Below are 23,212 nucleotides of genomic sequence, written 5' to 3'. Positions count from 1 at the left end.
TGTAAATAATTATATGTCATTTGTGAATATCAATATGATTTATATAGAAGTGTGACAAAGGGAGATACTGCCAGCACAGTTGTCTGGAATTTTGTAAATAATTATATGTCATTTGTGAATATCAATATGATTTATATAGAAGTGTGACAAAGGGAGATACTGCCAGCACAGTTGTCTGGAAGTTTGTAAATAATTATATGTCATTTGTGAATATCAACATACTTCGTATAAGATGCTTGTGTTATAACTGTATTAGAACGGTATGTCATATATATGAAATTTGTTTATACAGACGTATGTTAAAAAAGGTATTTTATAAAGTACTGAGTTTAAAGATGTAATCACAGTGTGCCCTGCTGGAAGAGAACAGAAATGTACATACAGTAATCTAACTGTTTAAATGTATATATTTTAACAGTGGAAGCTGGAATGTAGCTCAGTCTAGTAAATTTCAGAAAAATAGCTGAAACTAAATTACTTTATGGCAGCAAGGAGACAATGTCTAAAACTAGGGAACTTCCTGTCTTGTCTTGGGAGTGTTTTATGACTTCCAGCATCTATCAAAGATCTGAGAAGAAGCCCTTGCCAATGTATTTTCACAGGTAGATACTAAATACTGCCAGATTCCAGCAGTAGGAGTTTTACCTGGGGTAGAGTCAGATGATGAGAAATTATGTCATTCTGTAAGCTAGCTCAGCAGTAATATCTGAGATATTAATTTAAGAAGAATCTGAGAGTGAGACACAGCATTCTGTATTCTATCTTTGACCTGACAACATCAGCTAGAAGATCTATTTACCACATCTGCCTTACTCTGATGAAGTAAGTTTTAAGGGAACAGTATAATTCTCTTAGATATAGTCAGGGATATAGCAAAGCTTAGCTTAGGCATTTTTCTTCATTTATTTGAGACTGTCCTGCAATGTTGTTTTAAATATTTCTTGTGATTCTGAACTCTGATGTCACTGTAAAAATATATTTAATATTGTCTTGTTCTTTTATTCTTTATTATTAAATATATTTAAACATTTTATTGTGGCTGATCTGTGTAGAGATATTTAAGTTTTGAGAGCATTTGCATATTTATTTGGTAACATTGTGGTCCACTGCTAATAGTCTTGTTCTTGGTCAAACTATCATTTGTATTGATAGTAACATTACACAGTAAGATTGGACATCCCTTTGTAAAGGGCCTTAAAGTAGCTGATAAAAAGCTGGCTGGTGGCAGTGTTAACTACCTCATAATCTGGGCAAAAGGTTGCATAGCTAGTAAACCTGTGCCAGCCTTTACCAGGGATGTGTGTGGGTGTGTGTGTGTGTGTATATAAATCAAACCTTAAAGAGTGTGTGTGTCAGTAACTTGGGCAGGGACATGAAGCATTGGTTGGACAGAGAGGGTGCTGGAGGTCTTGGCTTGGTCACTCAGCCGAAATCTCAACTACACAGAGCCTACCATCTGGCAATTCTACCCATAGCGACAAAGGTAGAGAAAAAGCAATGAATTCAAAAGCCAGCAAGAAGAAAAACAAATCCAAATGAGACAACCACTTTATTCGAGTTGAGCGCTTTCCTCTCCACTAAAGAGACTTCATCAGAACAATGTGCACACAACACCCAGCCTTTTATATACCCTCCCCAATTAATCAATCAAACTTTAATAAGACTCAATTAAAGGCAGAAAACCCACACTGGTAATAAAAACCCATTCAACACTGATACAATTAATTACCATAATCAAGTTTCATATGCAGACTTAAAATTCCTTTTTAAAAATAACATTAAAACCATCTTAAAACTGTATAAAAATATCTAAACATTGAATTCTACACAGTAACCAATGAATTCAGTTAACCTAAAATGTGGTTCATTTTCAAAATTCTGGATATACTTATCATTTCATTGATGCCTGGTTACTGAGAGGCATTAAAATACAATTGCCACCTCAGTTCCACTACATCCAAATGAACATCCGATATACATCCCTGCTCATCTTTGGCCAATTGTTGAACTACCAAATATTTAAATTGGTGGCCCTGATGTTCTTGTACATGCCTATACAGGGCACTGGTGTTTCTACAATGCCTAATGTCACCAAGGTGCTCACCGATCCTAACTTTGAATTTCCTAGATGTTTTACCTATATAAAATATAGGACAATTTTCACACTTAGCCATATAAATGATTTTACAGCTGTTACAACTGTAGTGCCCATGGATGTTAATAATCCTCCCATTAACTCTGAACTTTTCCTTTGTCTCAAGTATAAAGGAACAATATACACAAGCATTACACCTGTAATTCCCAATTTTTCTATTAATTTTTCCATCCTTTTCCCCTCCTTTCAATATGTTCTTTACGGATCTGTCCTTTCTAAACACAAACCTAGGGGTCTTTCTAACCCTATGTGCAATATTACCATCAAACTGCAAAATCTCCCAGTTTGCTTTAATAACCTCAATGATGGTGCTAGCCACCCCATTGTAGGTTATGATCAGGGATGAATTAGGGTTAACTATGTTATCTACCCTTCTATTAGGTCCCAAAAATCCATTGCCTATAATAGGCATATATATACCTTGCTCACATTTGTTCAACACTTCAACCCTGACCTGATTTAAAGGACTCTCGGAATATAACAAGAAAAGGATTAATTACCTAGATGTGGAATTGGAAATTGACCAGTTAAATAAGAAGTTTATTACCACAATTCACAGAAAGAAGAATTTTTCCAATTCCTATTTGGATTATGGTAGCTGGCACCCGCACCATCAAAAGAAGTCTGTTGTCAAAGGTCAGGTGGTGCAGGCTGCCAGAATGGTTGGTTTGCATGATGATTTCCTGGTGGAAATAGAATTCAATATACAGATGTTTAGACAAAGGGGGTACCCTGAGAGTCTTTTAAATCAGGTCAGGGTTGAAGTGTTGAACAAACGTGAGCAAGCTATATACAGGCAATGGATTTTTGGGACCTAATAGAAAGATAGATAATGTAGTTAACACTAGTTCAACCCTGATCATAACCTACAATGGGGTGGCTAGCACCATCATTGAGGTTATTAATGCAAACTGGGAGATTTTGCAGTTTGATGGCAATATTGCACATAGGGTTGGGAAGACCCCTAGGTTTGTGTTTAGAAAGGACATATCCCTAAAAAACATATTGGAAAGAAGGAAAAGGGACGGAAAAATTAATAGAAAAATTGGGAATTACAGGTGTAATGCTTGTGTATATTGTTTCTTTATACTTGAGACAAAGAAAAAGTTCAGAGTTAATGGGAGGATTATTAACATCCATGGGCACTACAATTGTAACAGCTGTAACATCATTTATATGGCTAAGTGTGAAAATTGTCCTACATTTTATATAGGTAAAATATCTAGGAAATTCAAAATTAGGATCGGTGAGCACCCTGGTGACATTAGGCATTGTAGAAACACCAGTGCCCTGTTTAGGCATGTACAAGAACATCAGGGCCACCAATTTAAATTTTTGGTAGTTCAACAATTGGTCAAAGATGAGCAGGGATGTATACTGGATGTTCATTTGGATGTAGTGGAACTGAGGTGGCAATTGTATTTTAATGCTTCTCAGTATCCAGGCATCAATGAAATGATAAGTATATCCAGTATTTTGAAAATGGACCACATTTTAGGCTAACTGAATTAATTTGTTACTGTGTAGAATTCAATGTTTATATATTTTTATACAGTTTTAAGATGATTTTAATGTTATTTTTAACAAGGAATTTTAAATCTGCATATGAAACTTGATTATGGTAATTAATTGTATCAGAGTTGAATGTTTTTTTTTACCAGTGTGGGTTTTCTGCCTTTAATTGATTCTTATTAAAGTTTGATTGATTAATTGGGGAGGGTATATAAAAGGCTGGGTGTTGTGTGCACATTGTTCTAATGAAGTCTCTTTATTGGAGAGGAAAGCGCTCAACTCGAATAAAGTGGTTGTCTCATTTGGATTTGTTTTTCTTCTTGTTGGCTTTTGAATTCTAGCCATAACCCATGATATTCCCTTTGCAGGTCATATGGGCAAAAAACATAGCAAGAGACATATTATGCAGAACTTCTATCGGTCTTATGAGCAGTGCCAAAAGGCAGGCAAGGCAGGAGACAAGGTCAAAGCTCCTTTGGTGTCTTTGCCTGTGATTGAGGAGCCATTTCAGAGGGTAGCTATGGATGTTAGCTATGGATGTTATGTGGCCTCTGAGTATCCCACATTCCACAGGGAAGAAGTATATCCTAGTAGTAGCAGATTATTACATTAATTTAAGAACTCACTGAGAGTGAGACACAGCATTCTGTATTCTGTCTTTGACTTGACAACATCAGCTAGAAGACCCATTCACCACATCTGCCTTGCTCTGATGAAGTAAGTTTCTAGGGAACAGTATAATTCTCATAGATATAGTCAGGAATATAGCAAAGCTTAGCTTATTTTTCTCTTGTTTATTTGAGACTTGTCATCCAATGTTCTTTTAAATATTTCCTGTGATTTTGAACTCTGATGTCACTGTAAAATATATTTAGTATTGTCTTGTTCTTTTATTTTTTCATATTAAATATATTTAAACCTTTCATTGTGGCTGATCTTTGTAGAGATATTTAAATTCTGAGAGTACTTGCATTTTTACTTGGTGACACTGTGCGCCACTGCTAATAGCTTTGTTCTTTGTCAGACTATCATTTGTACTGATAGTAACATTACACAGTAAGATTGGACACCCTTTGTTTAGGACCTCAAAGTAACTGATAAGGAGCTGGCTGGTGGTAGTGATAACTACCTTATAGTCTAGGCAAAAGGGGGCCCAGCTAGTAAACCTCTGCCAGCCTTTCCCAGGGTGTGTGTGTGCATAAATCAAACCTCAAAGAGTGCATGTGTCAGCTACTTGGGCAGGGACACCAAGCACTGGTTGGACAGAGAGGGTTCTGGAGGTCTTGGCTTGGCCACTCAACTGAGATCTCAACTGTATAGCTGTGCCAGAGGGGAGTCTTACTGGGGATCTGGAGAAAGAGGGGGAAAGCAGCCCTGGCCTGACTGTGTTCTCTGTGTGCTCTTAAGGGAAATTGCACTTGATGTAGAGAGCTGCATCTGAAAATAGTGTGTGTACCTGTTATCCTCCTGGTGTACATCCCCCACTGTTGCCAGTGGTGAGAACTGAGGCTCTTTGGTTACTGGCCCAGTGGTGGAGCATCACATTTATTGGCTGGCAGTGGTGGGATCACCACATCACATATTGGGATTCAGTGTTGTGGATATTGAATTCCTGTAGCCTGTAAACAATAGTCACTAAAGAAGGTGTCAGTACTCACAAGCAGCCACACAGTGAACATTCAGAGTTTCATATCAGAATAGCTTTATTTGTTTTTTGTTAACTTAGTTAGCCAGGGAGAGCAGGCAAGGATGTCAGCAGAGGAGTATGGCAAGCTGAGATGTGCCAAGACAAAGGATTGATACATGCCAGCCTGACTAAAGAAGAAATTATTGCAGCCTTAACCACAGCTGCATCACAAACCAGCAACCAGGAGGACAACCAGACTGGCCTTGGGGGTGTACAACTCTCAGAAAATGGACAGTTCAACCTTTCTATAGAGGACTTAAAAATCTACCTGGAGTTAAAGAGACTTGAACTGGAGGCCAAATGTTTGGAACTAGCCTCAGCAGAGAGACTGTGGCAGAATAAACAAATGGAATTAGAAGCAGCAGAGAGACTGAGATATTCAGAAGCTGAGGAAAATGAGAGGCAGAGGCAACCTGAAAGGGAGATGCTGACTCTTTGCCAGGGTCATGGTGGTAATGGGGAAGGGAGTAACCGAACCCTAGAAGCAATAAAGGTCAGTACATTTCTTCCACAATTTACAGACAGTTATAATTTTGATACGTTTATTCATATGCTTGAAAGGGTATGTAAACAGTATAATGTTGAAAAAGGGCTCTGGGTATGGTTCCTGACCCCCTGACTCCATGGTAAAGCTGTAACTGCTATTTCTAAATTGTCTGATACTGATTGCTTAAATTATAATACTGTTAAAAATGGTTTGAGTGTTTTAAGTTAACACCTGAAGCTTATATAAAAAAGTTTAATGAGCACAGATGCAAGGCAGATGAAAGTGTGTGTGAATATATTGCTGAGTTAAGCACTTATGTTCATACATGGGTGAGTGGTGTCAGGTCACCACTTTTGAAGGGATGGCAGACCTTTTGGTGAGGGAACAAGCTTATGACTTTGCTTGTGGACATGAGAATCTGGTTAGCAGATAGAGAATGTAATATCACAGATGAGTTGGGGAAAAAGGGAGACCTCTACATAGCAAGCAGGGCATCACTGCACAGGAAAGGGATACCCAGTGCTGCACATGGATCTAAGGGAACCCATAGTGAGTAGCTTAAACTACGCCAGCAAAGTCTGCCAATAGCAGGGGAAGCCACTAGTTCAGGTACATGGCCAGAACCAATGTTTAAATGTTTTAAATGCAACCACTGGGGCCATGTAGCATGTAGATGACCACAGAGGCAAGGTGGGGAACAAAAGGTGGGAGAGCCAGTAAGTGGGAATGATAGAATGCCAGTGGTAAGTTGTCTGCAGACAACAAGGGTACCAAACTAGCACAAGAGGTTATATTCTATCTTATCAGATGGGAAATAGGCCACTGCTAAGAGAGATATAGCCTCTGACCTAACCATTGTGAAGTCTGCAATGGTTGAACAGCAGCACATCCTGCATGGGCAGTCTACTCCAGTCAGAGCTTTACGAGGGACCCCATTCCAAATAACTTTGGCTAGGGTTCACCTTGACTGGGAGGGTGGAAAAGTAAGTAAGCAAGTAGGTGTGTTTGAGGATATTCCTGCAGGTGTCCTGATAGGGAATGATTTTGATAATGCAGTACCTTGTGTGCATGCAGTGACACACAGTCAGACTTGGAGACAAGTATGTGAGTCTAGTAGCCTGGGAGGACCTAGACAGACCACTTACTTGAAGCCAGGACTGGTGAGGTGGCTACATCAGGGAGGGAGCTACCCAGTAGCAGTGAGACTGAAGGTGAGCAACAGCTGCTTGTGGGTACTGATGTTCCCTTGGACAGAGTGACTGCAAGGACAGAGGTGAGTAGTAGTACCCAGGCTAACAGTGAGGCACCACTGTCAGAGAATATCAGACTTCCTGTGGAAGAAGAGCTGGGAAGGGTTACAAAGAGGAGTTGAAACAGGCTCAGCTCTCATATTCTACATTACAAGACCTGAGGGAGGTCGCTAGTGCAGCACTTGATTGTCAAGGAAAGGGGGAATCTGTATACTGGGACAAAGGGTTCCTCTATAGAGAGTGAACCCCTGAGGAAGGGCTAGAGGGTGAGAGAATACAGTAGTTGGTAATGCCCAGAGCCTACCATCTGGCACTTCTAGCCATAGCCCATGATATTCCCTTTGCAGGACATATGGGCATAAAGCGTACCAAGAGATGCATTATGCAGAACTTTTAGTGGTCTGGGATTTCCAGGGATGTAACAGGGTACTGCAGGACCTGTGAGCATAGCTCTAAGCTTAGCATCAAAAATCTGGACAAAAGCCCATCAAAGTAGATACAAATCTGTATGCTGATAAACATAAAATTTTGCATACATAATTATGTAACCCCACCCAGACCAATGCAATTGTGGGATATCAACTTTCAAATGCAAACTGAAGAGCATATAAGCAAAATATGGCCCCAGAGACCCAGACGCTGTAGTAAATGGTAACCACTTTCTTTTAAATGTCTAGCAATGATGTTCACTGGGAAGGGAGAAGATAATGAACCTTAGGATTTTGTTTTCAGTGACGTGCAGTATGTGGTTTTATGGTAAAAGTAGGGCATTTAATAGTAGGCAATATTCTAATCTTAGCAAAAGAATATTATAGTTTGCTAGGACCTCCAAAAATCATTCTTCATGGCCTACTGATTAGTGGCATAGCTACAGTCTGTGCCGACCGGGGCTGCCTTTGAGTTTTCCACCCTTCCCCCCTCACAAAATCATGGTCGAATGGGGCCTCCTCATATATAGCTCTCCCCCCTGCAGCCATTCCAATGTCCCATTACTTGGCTATTTCACTCCATTTACCATAAACACTGTATTGTACATACTGCTTTACTTCTACGATGATTTGGATTTCATTTAAAAGTTTTATTTTACATTTTACAGCACAAACACTAATAGACATCTGCTAAACAAAGCAATGCAGTCTCACAATGAAAATAGACTTAGCATTAAAACTTCTCTGCACTTGAAACTCTCATTCATTGAAACAGCATTGAAACCCACATTCAAAGAAAATATATTTGGCCAGTAGCAGATAAAGATTGACTTTGGGCTGTTTTCAAATCACAGGCCCCTTGCACACGAAACATACATGTGTTCTTTGATACACCTTCCTGATTGTATTAAATTATATTCCTTGCATAATACAGTACATTTGTTAGAGGGCGTTTTAAATTTACTGTTTTGAACATTTTCCAGTAAACAATTAAACAAATTGCATGCTCCAATAATGACAAAACTGCCCAATTCAGAACATTTCCATCATAAAAGTCTACTCAAACTTCTACAGTCCACCAGTATCAGTAAATATGCACAATATCTGCATAAGTAAAAGTAATCTAATTCCACACTAAATAAATCTGTAACTAATGAAGAGGTTGCTGCTAGCAAACAACTTTATATTTCATTGTTTCATCTACAAATAAAGTGCCTGTTGCCCATGAGGAATAAATTCCCTATGTTACATTAAAGAAACTGATAAGCTAGTAATATTGCAATACGGAATGAATGGCAGACTGATGACAGGTTCATAGTTACTAGTTATTGCTGCCAAAAGCAAAAAGTACAACACAGTACAGTATCAGCAATGCATCTATATACTGTGGGAGTAGAACCCACAGCCTTCTGCATCAAAAGCAAGCATTCAACCTGTTATGCTATTAACAATGGAAGCCGGTTCAGCATAAGCAGCACTAAACTTCTATTCCCCTGAAGCTCTCAGCTCCTTGTAAAATCCACTCGACACTCAACTGTATCTCTATACTTTGCAGCATTCAGTTTTTACCATAGCTCTCAACCTCTTAGCATAGAAAACCTGGACAAAGCCAATACTGCGGGAATACAGCCCCAAAACTAGGGACAAATTTCAAATATTGATCTTATAAACTTAGAGAATTGCTAGAATAAAAGGTTTTATGTTACCATGTATTTTCTGAAGAATATGAAGTCTGAAATTCAAATGCCTGCCATTATTTAGTGAATTCAATCCTTCACTGATTTGCCAGAAAAATCCAGAAAACCACAGATTTTATGAGGAACAGAACAAAAATATGAGGCAAAAATCTGGACAGTTTTCACAAGTGGTGGTAGGCAGGGAATTCAGGCTCTTGCTACCTGCAATTTGTAGAGTTAAACTTAAATGTAAACCCACTGCTATGAAGAGGTCTTTGCAAGGTCTAGGGCCTCCTTATGAGTCTCATGCCATTGTTCTTATTACAAGCTCATTTGGTTGTTTGAAAGACATAAACATTAACCACAATCACTATGTGTACATACATACATACATACAGACAGACACACACACACACACACACACACACACACACACACACACACACACACACACACACACACACACACTGTAAGTTGCCTCAGCTCTCACACCCAAGCAGCTTCCCTGTAATGGTAATGTTCCCTGGAGACACACATACTGTAAGTTACCTCAGCTCTCAATATAACAAAAAATAAACGATGAACCAAGCGGGGACCCACTGCAGCAGCAGAATCATTCCCCTGCAGCTTGTGAAAATGTCCTTACCTTGAGCAGCCAGAAATGCTCGCACATTACCTTGCAAGCTGAATATAAACAAATAGTATGCTTCCCTGTAACATTCCCACCTGGAAGACTGTAACGTTACTTGAACCAAATTCCCTCAAATATTTACCCAACAAATCAAACAGCAATGTGAATATCAATATAAAATAATAAACAAAAAACCAAGCAGCTTCTGAATATAAAATAATAAGCAACAAACCAAGCAGCAGTGTTCCCGGAGACCCCTCACACACCCAAGCAAATAGCTTCTCTATAATTGCAACGTTCCGTTCCCTGGAGACACACACACCCACACACACACAAACATATACACACACACACACACACACACACACACACACACACACACACACACACACACACACACACACACACACACACACACACACACACTGTAAGTTGCCTCAGCTCTCAATATAACAAAAAATAAACAACGAACCAAGCGGAGACCCATTGCAGCAGAACCATTCCCTTGCAGCTCATGGAAGAAAACATCAAATTCCCTCAGCTGAGTCGACTGTCAATATCAAACAGAAATAAACAATGAACCTTGCAGAGACCCATTGCAGCAGAGCAGAACCATTCCCTTGCAGCTTGTGAAAACATTGTTACCTGGAGCAGCCGGAAATGCTCGCACATTAACCCCGAGCCCAATTCTGACAGGCTGTTCATGGAGCTGACATCATCGCACACATGATGACGTCAGGTTAAAAGGCCGAAGTTTTAAAAAATAGCTGGGAAAATCAGAAATTAAGGGGTGCCACTCAGGAATCATGGCACCCCATTATTTGGGACCTCAAAACTGGTAACAACCGAGAAATTCAGTACAGTTGAGAGGTCTGCCTGTGAGCAGTGCCAAAAGGTAGGCAAGGCAGGAGACAAGGTCAAAGCTCCTTTGGTGCCTTTGCCTGTGATTGGGAAGCCATTTCAGATGGTAGCTATGGATATTGTGTGGCCTCTGAGTACCACAAATTCCACAGGGAAGAAGTATATCCTAGTGGTAATAGATTATGCTACCGGATACCCTGAAGCAGTGGCCCAGTCCTCCATTGAGGCAGAAAAAGTGACAAATACTTTGTTAGAGATGTTCAGCAGGGTAGGTTTCCCAAAAGAAATACTGACTGACAGAGGTGCCAATTTCACATCAGACTGCTGGCTTGTCTGTGGCAGCACTGTGGGTGAAGCACCTAAAGACCACTTTCTATCACCCCAGACTAATGGTCTGGTGGAGATGTTAAACTCTACACTAAAGACCATCATATGGGCATTTGCAGGCCAGTTTAAGAGGGAGTGGAGCAAATATTTGCCCTATCTTTTGTTTGTTTACAGAGAGGTGCCCCAGGAATTCACAGGTTTTTCACCCTTTGAGTTGCTCTATGGGAATAGGGTGAGGAGACCTATAGATTTGATTCATGAAGAGTGGGAGGGTGAGTGTGAATCCCACAAGGAGGCTGTTGTGGCATAAGTCCTAAATCTCAGGACAAGGATCAGGGAACTCATGGGCTTGGCCCAGGAGAACCTGGCAGAAGCCCAGCAGCAGAAAAATGTCTGGTATGACAGGAATGCTCGAACTAGAGAGTATGCTGTTGGGCAACAGGTTATGGTTCTCATTCCTGTCAGGCACAACAAGCTGCAGGCAGTTTGAGAGGGACCATTCAAAGTGGTAAGGAAGGTCAGTGTTGTTAACTACATGGTAGAACTGCTAGGCAGGAGGCAGGGGCACAAAACTGTACCATGTTAACATGATGAAACCTTACCATGATAGGGTGGCCCTGGTGCTAAGTACTTGCAGTAGAAGGCAGGAGGAGTCTGAGGCAGATCTATGGCTACAGGGAGCTAGCCAGCAAATTCCCAAGTTACTATGGTGGAGCCTAGGGTTGCAGGCATATGATAGGACAGTGCAGCACCATACTGGAGTCAGCAATGAAAAAGCAGCTGAAATATCAAGACAGGGAATGGGGTAAGGTACTCCCAGATAGGCTCGTCCCTCTCAAGCAACGTTTCTCAAGGGTCACTTGAAAAAATAGCTTGAGTCTTTGAGGGGGAAAGAAGTGTGACAAAAGGAGATACTGCCAGTCCAGCTAACTGAAATTTTGTAAATAATTATATGTCATTTGTGAATATCAACATGATTTATATAGAAGTGTGACAAAGGGAGATACTGCCAGCACAACTGTCTGGAATTTGGTAAATGGTTATGTGTCATTTGTGAATGTCAGCATGCTTCATATAAGATGCTTGTGTTACAACTGTATTAGAACTGTATGTCATGTGTATATCAAACTTGTTTGTACAGACGTGTGTTAAAAAGGTATTTTGTAAAGTATTGAGCTTAAAGAAGTATCCACAGTGTGCCCTGCAGGAAGAGAACAGAAATATGCATACACTATAGTAACTGCTTAAATGTATATATTTTAACAGTGGAAACTGGATTACAGGAGGTTAACCTCAGTCTAGTAAATTTCAGAAAAATAGCTGAAATTAAATTACTTTATGGCAGCAAGGAGACACAATGTCTAAAACTAGGGAACTTTCTGTATTGTCTTGGTGTTTTATTGTTTTGTGACTTCAGCATCTATCAAAGCTCTGAGGAAAAGCCATTGTCTATTTTCACAGGTAGATGCCAAACACTGCCAGATTCCAGCAGTGTGAGGTTTACCTGGGATAGAGTCAGATGACAAGAAACAATGTAATTCTGCAAGATATGCCAGCAGTAATATTTGAGATATTAATTTAAGAAGTCTCAGAGTGAGACACAGCTTTCTGTATTCAGTCTTTGACCTGACAACATCAGCTAGAAGATCCATTCACTCCATCTGCCTTGCTTTGATGAAGTAAGTTTTTAAGGAACAGTATAATTCCCATAGATATAGTCAAGAATATAGCAAAGTTTAGCTTAGATATTTTCTTTATTTATTTGAAACTGTCATACAATGTTGTTTTAAATATTTCCTGTGAGTTTCAACTCTGATGTCAGTGTAAAAATATATTTAGAATTGTCTTGTTCTTTTATTATTTATTATTAAATATATTTAAACCTTTCATTGTGGCTGATCTGTGTAGATATATTTAAGTTCTGAGAGAACTTGCATATTTATTTGGTGACACTGTGGGCCACTGCTAATAGCCTTGCTCTTGGTCAAACTACCACTTGTATTGATAGTAGCATTACACAGTAAGATTGGACACCCTTTGTTAAGGGCCTTAAAACAGCTGATAAGGAGCTGGCTGGTGGCAGTGATAACTATCTTGTAGTCAGGGCAAAAGGGGGCATAGCTAGTAAACCTGTGCCAGCCTTTCACAGGTGTGTGTGTGTGTGTGTGTGTGTGTGTGTGTGTGTGTGTGTGTGTGTGTGTGTGTGTGTGTGTGTGCGTGTGTGTGTAAATCAAAGGTGTGTCTGTCAGCTACTTGGGCATGGACATGAAGCACTGGTTGGTCAGAGAGGGTGGTGGAGGTCTTGGCTTGGCCACTCAGCTCAGATCTCAACTCTATAGCTGTGCAGTGGGGAGTCTTATTGGGGATCTGGAGAAGTAGCAAGAAACCAGCCAGACTGACTGTGCTCTCTGTGTGCTCTTAAGGGAAATCGCACTTGATGCAGAGAGCTGCATCTGCAAATACTGTGCATGTACCTGTCATCCTCCCAGTGTATGTCCCACATTGTTGCCAGTGGTGAGGATTGAGGCTCCTTGATTACTTGTCCAGTGGTGGGGCATCAGTCCTGTTCAGCTCATTTCTCTTATTCATTTGGTACGCTGTATTTAGCTCCCAAGTCAACCAAAAATATGTTGAAAGAAACTTAATCCAACTTCTATGTGTAAAAAGGTATTTTCCTGTGTTTGAGTCACAAAAACACAGCAGCACACTCTGGATCATTCTCAGAACTGCTGCAAGTTTAATACATGTTAAATGATTGATTACATTTGACAAATGACACAGATCAGTGAAAACAGATATTCAGCACTATTAGTAAATTTTGTTTATAATACAAGTAAAATCCAAGATACATTTACCTGCTTTGCTGCGTATTTCTTACCTGCTGTCTTGTCCAAAACTGATCCTAAAGTTACTTGGCTCAGTGATCTAGAATGTCTGATGTCACAGAACCTTCTTCTATGAAACAGTCTGACACCAGTCCTTTAGCCCCACCCACAACTACTACTGGCATCCATCTACAACCTCGAGTTCGTTGTTGAAAGAAGAATGTAATCAGCCTTGGGACATATTGTTGTTCACTACAGCTGTGCCTCTTTAAATAAAGAGTCCTGCTGTACTCCATATATCATAAAATATCCCCCATCCACTCAAAAAAATATGAGAAAGAGAGATGGAGAGTTGCCACATTATAAATATTATATCAGGTAGCAGTTAGGAGTCATAACAGGGCTCCAACCACCATACTGGTAGACTACAAGACCTTATCCTGAAAAAACATGATTGCAGATAGTTAGAAAAATTAATAGAACTGCCAGAGAGAAATTGCAATTAGTAGCAGACTTAGGATGATCTAACTTGTAAAATGGTTTATAATGCAGTCCATGTTATACAAACTAAAATGCCTTTAATTGCATTTATTAGTGCCATTCGGTGATTTTCAACATCACTGTTATACCACAAAAACACAGTTGCAGCAGCAATCTGCTTTCATCAGACCTGCAGAGCTTGGTGTAAAACCAAAAGTGAAGTCAGAGACAGTGAAGGCCTGTGGTTTCTTTGGGCAAAAGCAATTAGATTAACTGTTTTAAGGGAAGATGGGCATCTGAACCTTTCCTCAATTCTTCCTCCTACCGGAACTACATAAGATAAAACATTATCTCAGATAATTGGATAAAAGATGCTAACATTGGCCATTTTTTGATATTTTCACCTTGGATATTGAGGAGAAAATCAGCTTAATAGGGGACAGTTAATCTCACAAAAGTATTGGGTGATTTGATTGAGCTTCTAGATAGTTTCTTTGCCAATATGTCTAGTATATGAACTTCTGAGCTGTTTTACACCTGGGGGTGGGTGGCCTAATGGTTAAAGTGTTTGCCTTACAAACACAACGTGCAGGGTTTGAGTCTCACAAGGGATTATTGGCTAGGCTTAAAATGGCTCGCAAGGGCAGTTAGCTTAGTACTAACCTATGAACCTAACACCTAATGTCAGAGCTGATTCTAAAGGAACATCTTGTTTGTTTGAGATTACATTATTTCCATGTTTAGTAAGAACCCATGAACCTCTGAGCTGTTTTATACCTGCTAACACCTAATGTCAGAGCTAATTCTAAAGGAACATCTTGTTTGTCTGAGATTACGTTCTTTCCATAGCTATAATTTTTCTCATTAAGTCTCAGTGGGAATGTGTAGTCTGTAAACCCTCCCTTTCCACTTCAATTACTAACAATTAATTCTATTTTATTTTCATACCTCAAAAATCATTTGATAAAACAGCTATGCTCATAAAGTAAAATGATCAAACCTCATTTAACTTATAAGTTTAAATAAAACATTTTCAAAATAAGTCACATGAAGTCCAATATCCAATGAAAAACACTGTGCATTTAAACAATATAATAAAATTAAAGTTATTTCTTTAAAAACGTCATTAAGGAAAATTGCTCATGAATACCTGGAGATAATTGAGAAGCTAATGTACTTTAATATTTTTCTTCCCATTATCAACAATTCATTCTATTCACCAATGAAGTCCTTTGCTAAACAATTTTATGCATATATTCTGTTATTAATTCCAATGTGCCTATGTGTGTGTGTCTGTGTGTGTGCAATTGTGCATACATTCAAATATCTGCTAACTCAAGCTTCATATCTTCCCCCCCTTACTCTCTTAACTTCTTCCTTTTATTCTGTTAATTTTCTGTCTTTCTTTAAGTCCTTTGATATATTGTAGTGAGATGTCAATTTCACCAAAAATATGGTGAAACAAACTTAATTCCAAATTATATACTCACCAGTTTATGTCTCAGTCACAACAACAAAGGAACACTCTGGACCATACCCAAAAGCTCTGTATGTTGAATCCACATACAGTGATTCATCAAATGTAGTGAATTACATAGTTCAGTTAGAACAGATATACAAAGCCATCAGTACATTTTATTTATAATACAAATACAACTCAATATATATTTACCTGATTTTGTGTGTATTTCTGAGCTGCTGTCTTGTTTAAAACTGAAGCCAAACTTACTCATCTCAGTGGTCTAGAATGTTTGACATCACAGCAGCACCTTCCGTGACATATTCTGACATCAGTCTTATAGCCCCACCCAAAACTATGATGGACATCCTGCTACAAACACCAGCAACAGATTGTACTGAGGCACTGTGCTTTTCAAGTTGAAACCCAGGTGTGTAAAACTCTACCTGCAGCTTCCTTCTCATATGATGTTGAATCTGGTTTCTTGTTTCAAGAAGAGGGATGTTAAGTAACAGTTGAGAGTGAATACTGAGGCCTCTTGAGCGACTACTGGCAAACAAAAGGATATTATACAAAAAAGAACAGAAAACCTTGATTGTAGGTGGTTAGAAGAACAGACAGGGTAGAAATGGTGATTAGCATTATTAAAGGTTATCTTGAAATAAAATGATTTGCATTATAGTCCATTTTATAATTAATAAAGTACTTGTAAATGTATTTATCAGTGATGTTGTTCTGTGATTTTCAATGCCACTGCTATGCCACAAAAACACAGTATCAGCAGCAATGTTTTCATCAGAACTGCATAACACAGCATGAAACAAAAAGTGAAGTCAAAGGAGGAAGGCTCATGTTTCTTTTGGCAAACAAACAAATTAACAACTATTTTAAAAGAAGATAGGCACCTGAACTTCATGTTAATTCTTCCAACCACCTTTACTATACACAGTAAAACACTATCTAAGATAAAAGAATCTTACATTACGTTATGATCTGAAATTGTCACTATTAATTCTTTATTGGGGACATTGTTAATGTCCTACCAGTACAGGGGAAGTGGTTGAACTTCTCATTGGTCTCCTTGGCAGTTTGCATATTAAGAAGCTGTGAACTGCTGAGCCTATTTTAACTGTGCTAACATATAATTAAACTAAATAAACAAATTCCAGGGTCTGATTAAGTCTACCAAAGTGAAATTTGAGGTCAAAGGACAACCATAAGACATTCTTTTACTACGTTCAAAACCTCACAGGAATACATAACGATGTGCTGAGTCAACTATAAATGAAGACACCTGTATTGGACTGGAGGATAAAACAGATTTACCGGCCAGTAAATTCAACTCCAGTTTTACCTTGCTTGCTCTTCTAGACACCTCTCAAGAAATATCCTCAACCATAGCTCCCCCATCTATCATCAGGGAACAGGTCCTAAATACAATCTCAAGGGCTAAAAATACTACATTGATGGATCCTGATAACATTCCAGGATGTCTCCTTAATAGTATGAAATATGACCTATTGGGACCACTAGAAGCACTATTCAATCATAGCCCCCAAACAGGCTTCATGCCTAGTTAATAGCGGACTGCAACTGCTATCCCTCAGCACAAGGGTTGGCCATCTATGGACACAGTAAGCTAATGACCTATAAGCCTGAATAGTCTCATAGGTAAGGCCATAGAAAGAATAATTATGTGTCAGAGCCGAGGTCTAAAACTCAATGCTAAAAGCATCATAGTATCTTTCGTAAAAACAGACATCCCTGGAAATTAATGCATTGATAATACACCCCTAAGAGATGACACTGTGTTCAGGGATTTGGGAATGCACGTAGATAGTGACTTGGTCTTTGACCATCATGTATGTATTAATAATAAGGTAATTATTCTATGTTACATAACTTATAAGCAATGGAATGGCATCTATGTCCACTGATGTCATTGTCCTGCTGCACTTGGCTAGACCAAACAAGGAGTACGATGCTCCATTTGGTATGTACCTCACTAGATATATGCAACTGGAGCATCCACACAAAAAGAATACATGGTGTAGACCACATGTCCTATATGGAATGCCTCAAAGCCTCATCCTTCTACTCAATTTCCTACATGCTGTTGACATGCAATCTATGCCTGACCTTCAAAGCATCCTGTGATCCAACCCTTATAGACTCCTGTGTGACTATCATCTCCACTGGACATTCCTGCAGCTGGCACTGAACTGGCACTCTGCTAGTTGCACCACTGGACCACAAACTCCATCAGCAGCTCCTCCAACTGTTACTAAGTGACACACTAGAGCCTAGTGGCAGTGTTACCACTAAGTGTGATACACCTTCTCCAGTAACCTTCCACCAGAAGTCACCAAGGAACTTTCCAGATTACATCCCACCATATAACTTACATCACTCTGTGGAGAGGCAGGCCTGGAGCCAATCAGAGACCCAGCAGGTGAAGGCAGGACAAGGTAGCATGGACCAGTGCGACACCACAGACACAGCTGTGGCTGACACTGCATAAAATAGTATCAGAAATGGAGAAAAATAAAACAAGCATAAAATAAATGTAGGATGACTAGGCAGAGACAGGAAACACAAATATTGATATCATGTCTGTATCTGTCATGCAAACAGCTACTGAAGGACTAAACATCTGCTAGGTGAGCAATAATGCCATGTGCATAATTATGACTTGCAAAGTACAGGATACATTCCTATTGGAAGGCACTGGTATAGGGGCTCAGTCATGGACATTATCAAAGCAGCCAGGGAGTATCTTTTAACGGTTAATTTACTTAATGTGCTTGGAGATAGCACAGGCCATGGAATATGTGAGGGCAATGCCCGTATAGATATGTTGTGAGTAAAATAGATAAAGAAGTGCTTTTTGGACTTGATCACTAGTATAGAATATACACGGCAACATGTTCACCATTCCATTGTAAAATACTAAAGGCTGACAATACAGTGAAAGCAATATGGGCATCTGTCTCAGGAGCACACACTCTCTCTCTCTCTCTCCCTAATCTCCTGTTTCACTGGTTCAGAAGGTTTAGGAAGTATATGTGTGTGTGTGTGTGTGTGTGTGTGTGTGTGTGTGTGTGTGTGTGTGTGTGTGTGTGTGTGTGTGTGTGTGTATACTGTGTCCTAAAAGCACTTAAAAAGATTCAAGACCCATACCATCAGCATTTACAAAAAGCTCTTGAGCAGTGCTTTAGCCCTCTGCACTAACAGTAGACACCAGGGATATCATTATATATTACCTTAACTCTTGGAAGAAAAAAAAGTTAAAATAGAAGGGGGAGTTGAACCTTTTACCCTCAGCACTCAACCAGCACCTTAGTAGAGTGATAGTTCTCTGCGTCACCACTAGACAATAGGGTTGTTCTTAAGTTAGCAGAGTGAAGTTTCCAGCCTTGCAACCTTGGCACAGAAAGTTGATTGGCATGTCAGAGCCTTAACCATCTACACTAACTGAGTTAGTTATCTCATCTGCTATCCTGACTGTTAGTAAATGAACCTCATTTACCTCTAACCCTGGCATACTTAAAACTTCCATAAACATTTCCATTTGTATGTTTTCTTGAGTTCCATATTTCTCTGCTTTATACAGATTTTCCTAACATTTCTAAAATATTTATTATACCTTTACAAGATCTCTGGTTATCTTCCCTGTTACAGGCTCCCTGAGCTTGTTGACAACCCTTTTTACTTTCCGTTACCTGAGTTGTTGTGTTAAACGTTTTTGTGCTCTGGAGTTATTATCAAAAAACAGTTGCTGAAGAGCAATCTTTCTAAACTCATGCATATTATCCAGATAATCCATTTTTTCTCCTTAGCATTTTGCAATTGCTCTTCTTCTTCTTCTAGTTCTGTGAGCTCCCCCCATATTCTGCAATACTTTAACATTTGTCAGTCCCTCTAAATAATTTCTGTTACTTCTCTCAGCCATATATCTCTTTCTTTTATTTCATCCTATTTTAAACTCCACTTTAATTGTGTCCCATTCCCTAGCTATATTTTCAGAAGGAATTTCTATTTTCCCTAATAACTCAGGAATACTTTCTACTACACATTCCTTAAATTCTTCTCTTTTTAACAGATAAGTGGGAAAGTGCCAGTGTCTCATTGTTATTTCATTACCCTGTATTTTTATTTTAGTTATTATTGGTATATAATCTGAAATAGTTATTGGATGCATATAAAATTTTTGAATTAAATGCACATGTTCCTGTGCAATATAAGTTGACTAGCCTAGCCTAGTTTTTGTACCTTAGGGAATAATATGCAAATTCACTATGAACTCCTACTAATGAATTCATGTCTTCCATCATGCCAAATATTTTCATATATTGCTTCAAAAATCTACCCTGTTTTGTTGTAGTTTCCCTTCTGGGCCTCTCAGATACATATTCAGTGCTGCAAGTCAAATTCCAGCCCCCACCTATAAGTAATATTCCCTGCTCAAAGCTGATTATTTCTCGCAGACTTTTCTTAAGCTCCATCATAGCAGTTTTAGGTGGAATATAAATACATGCCAGTGTAATATTCCTCCCTTGCCAGTAGCCCCTTAGTGCTACAAATCTACCATTATTAACTTTTATTTCCCTCTTCTATCTCTATTGGAGCTCCTCCTACAATTAATATAAATACTCCACTTTTCCTTTTTCCCAGATATGTTGCTGAATAACCATCCTGAAATCTTTTCTTTATCAAATGCATATGCTTATTTCTTTCCAAATGTATATTTTGTGGCATAGCTATTTGCACTCTACATTTTTTTAATATAGTTCACTACTCTTTCTTTTTTGTATATATCTGAGAGACCATTTACATTTAAAGATAATATAGAAAGTATTGTCATTATTTTAGGAAGCCATTATTCCCACCTGTTGCGTGTAAAAGCTTTTTTTTGTAAATATCTAGTTTCAGGGTTAGTGTTACATGCATACACTAATGTTTGTCAAGTTGATCTTTTATACAGTTGTTTCTTGTCATATCCATTTGAACCTATGTCACATCTTAGAAACTTTTTGTTTTAGTGAAACCTCCCCCAAACAAAAAAAATAAACATCCCCAGAACACCCCTAAAACCTATTAACTTAATACTAACACACAAAACTATGTTTTTGAACAAGATGGTGGTGCCTTGAATGGCAACAGCTACTCTGGCTCCCGTATGTGTGTTATATGTTTTTTTTAGTATTTATATAGTTTTTCCTGTCAGTATGTCATCCGTTTTGTGAAACATTTTGTTGTCTGTATGTGGTGAATGCAGCAGTGTGTTTCTCTACTAGATTATTGTGGATTGCCTTGATTTTGGATGTTTCAGTAACCTGTTGCGCTGACCGTGATTGTCTCGGGCCTTCAGGGATGGTGGTTGTGTTGAGTGCAGGAATCGGAGCCTGGCTTTTGGATTTCGGTCTTTGGTGTTAATTCTATTGAGTCGATATTTGGTCCGAACTTTGGAATGATGATGGAGCTGCTGTTCTTGGTGAAGATGGTGTAGAAGGAGAGGACTGTTATGGCCAATATAAATTGTTAGAGCTTAAGGTAGTAGAATGCCAGTGGACAGGATTGGTGTGATCTGAGGTGAACAGCTGGGGACTTTGGAACTTTTGTTGGTGTTTGGAATGGAGTGGTGATAGTATGGGTGCTGTGGATGGTAGGATGGCTGTGGTCACTGAATATTGCCTCTGAGATTGGCAAAGCACAGTTATTTGCATCTTGATCACTTGGACTCTGCTGTTGCTGCTGCTGTTGATGTTGTTGCTGTTGTTGGTATTGCTGTTATTTTTTTTTTGTTATATTAACTGTAAGTTATTTGCACATGAACTTTGAGAAACATAATTTCATTCAGCTGTGCACTTGCTGTATGGTCTGAATGACAATAAAGTTCTACTTCATTTGACTATGTCCATCTTGACATATTAAAATCTAACCCTTCTAATAGGGACAATTGTCCCAGAATAACAGCTACACACTCACATTTGGATTAACCTATAAGGAAGATTACCCATGATAAGATATATGGCACAGCCTGTGCTTCTACTTACATTAAGTGCTGTCTGTTTTTATCTTATCTTTATTCCTCTCCCAATTAGAAAAACAATTGAATGCTTTCAGAAAACATTATCTTTTAGCCATTGAAAGAAGGAAGTATTACATTTTATTGCCCCTTATCAGATTGTCTCCATAGAGACATGAGAACCAGATACACAGTTGCCTCTAGGAGAAGCATTCATTTATTTACCAGAGGAAAAATGTTATTATATTTAGGGTTCTTTATTTTCTTCCCCTTAAAACTTGTTATTAGATCAAGCCAAAGGCTTAATCCAGTAATTGCTTCATACAAGAGTAAGAAAAGGCATATCAATTTTTCTTGTATCATGCTCTTTTGACTAGACTTTTCTTCTTTTTTACATTGCAGTGCCTACATTTCTTAAAACTAAACAAGGAGAAAGAAAGAAAGAAAGAAAGAAAGAAAGAAAGAAAGAAAGAAAGAAAGAAAGAGAAAAAAAAAACAGGAAAAAAGGGGCACCTGTTTACTTTAGTATTCCTATTACACTTGAAAGTAACTGAGAAAGTTTTACTTTATAGTATGCAGGTAATGTCATGCATTATAAAAATACTACTGTTAAGACAACATTTTGTTTAACTTACAGTTAACTCATTCATTCCACTCCCCCCCTCCTAAATGTTCTTCCAAACATTAATGACATGAAGTAGGGCATATGCTTTGGAGGCCCCTACAAGTTTCATGAAGTCAAAGAAGTCCAATATTTCCAGGTTTTCTTTTTCTGGCATGTTCACAAATATAATTAATTGTTTTGTAATCCCACATTTATTTGTCAATTTCTGAGTTGTTGGTTTTCTTCCTGTTGATCTCCATCTCCCAAATCAAGTCTCTGCTTCATTCCCAATGTACTTCTGGTTCTTCTCTGTCTCCCAAGCATTTTTAGAAAAGATTTTACTGGCACAGTCTCTCTATGTTTTTTATTACCAGAACAAAAAGTATAATTCCCTTTCTATTTGATACCTCACTTTTTGTTGGACAAGTTTTGTACTTCCTCCTTAGCATGTTCTGCATCAAAAAATGATTTTTACCCTCCAGGAAAGAATATTCTGAAAATAGCTGGATACAGCACTTTGTATCGCATGCCTGCTTCTCGACATTCCCTGATTACTGGAATAAAGTTGCTGCTCTTCTGCCTGGGTGTACAGTGAGTAATCATTTTCCACAAACACACTGCTGTCTCAAACTTTTAGTACTTTGTCTTCTGCTACAGTTTTTTCAGAGTCAACTCCTTCTGTTGGTACGAATGCATGTTTACTATTAAAGTCTCAGTTGCTTTCTCATAGCTAGGTTTGTAGCATAGACATGATGTGCTCTTTCAATTAACAACTCCTGCTGTGGAATACCAGTCCAGTTGT

Source organism: Protopterus annectens, chromosome 14.part0, assembly GCF_019279795.1.
Source record: "Protopterus annectens isolate FY-2018-M chromosome 14.part0, PAN1.0, whole genome shotgun sequence".
Taxonomy (NCBI): Eukaryota; Metazoa; Chordata; order Ceratodontiformes; family Protopteridae; genus Protopterus; species Protopterus annectens.
Note: the sequence above shows the minus strand (reverse complement) of the source record.